The sequence below is a fragment of the Aphanomyces astaci genome (assembly GCF_000520075.1).
Source record: "Aphanomyces astaci strain APO3 unplaced genomic scaffold supercont1.13, whole genome shotgun sequence".
NCBI lineage: Eukaryota > Oomycota > Saprolegniomycetes > Saprolegniales > Verrucalvaceae > Aphanomyces > Aphanomyces astaci.
The window spans coordinates 759,088-760,547 of record NW_009798276.1 but is presented as its reverse complement, the minus strand read 5'-3'; positions in this window follow the sequence as shown (position 1 = coordinate 760,547).

The following is a 1,460-nucleotide window of genomic DNA, read 5'->3' as shown; positions in this document are numbered from 1 at the left end:
CAACGATACATCGGCTTTGGACCATGTGGGCTTGTACTGCTGCTGAGGTAAGTGTACTTGAAGTCGTCAAAACTTTGCATCTCCACGTGGGCATCACCAATGCTCCGGCACTTCACAGACGACCCTTCCGCACTCGATCCAGACGAGTCGACTGCAAAGTCCCTGTCTTCTTCACACACCCCACCTTCAAAGTCGCCAACATGTCCGCGGTCGGAATCGCTGTCGTCGCCACGCTCACTGTTGACATCACATTCAGCCCTATCACGCTTGTTGCCGTCGCCGCCACGATTGCTCCTCCGGCCCCAGGTGTCGTCTTGAAACGTCTTGAAGCGATGGCGGTCCGAATCGTCGTCAGGGTCACGGTTTTCAATATTGCTGTCGAAGTCACATTCGCCCACGCCGCGCTCGTTGCCGTCGTCTATATCGCGGAGATCGAAGAGGTCACGGCCACGGTTGCTTGTACTTTCACGGGCAAGGTCTTGACAACGAAGGCAGTCGACATCGCCATCCTTGCTCTCGTCGTCAGGTTCGTGGTGGTAACGTTCGGCCTCGGTACGCTCGTAGTCCCCGTCGTGTTCACGGGGATGGACAGTGGGTCCACAGCCTTCGCGAGAGCGGCCAGTCCCGTTTTCTTGACTGTCACAGTCAGTGCCTTGAGACGGTGGGTGCTGATGTTGCACAGATGCAGCGCAGGCAAAGTCGTCGAGGTACGCAGCTCCGTCCATAGTTCTCCTAGAAACAGCTTGAAACGAAAATAAGGTGGTTAATCTTTGAAACCGTATGGCCAATACTTTGCGACCAATGGCAAAGTATGTGGTTAGGGGAGCGAGCATATCTAATGCATGATTAACATTAAATTTAATTGGTAGTTATATACTATTATTTGAGCGTCGTACCTTTCACTTGCCGATATGTTCCATTCACGTGCGTTTGGGCGATATAGAAATATGAAATGAGATACTTTTTGTTTGGTACATTTCACTGTCAGTGAATCTAACCATACATAAATATGAATTATTTACCTATGTTTAAGTAATGACCTCATAATCCGTGTATTATATTTATATACGTATTAAAATACTAAAAAAGAGAATATGCATATACTGTATGTGCTAAATCCAAGTATATATATTTTAGAATAATTTATAGGTATGAAATGATTTACCTAGGTTTAAGACCTCATACAACGTGAGATACATTTAAATCGTATTTTATATATTCAATCCAAGTATATATACTACTGTAATATTTTACAAGACTATGCATGAAATGATTTACCTATATTTAATTAATGAATTCATACAACGAGAGATGTTTAAATACAGATTTAAATACTATATATGCTAAATACAGATTTAAATACTATATATGCTCAATCCAAGTATGTATAGTTCACAAAAATAAAACATCAATATGAAATCATTTACCTATACTTTAATTGTTGATTTTACGAAAGGTGA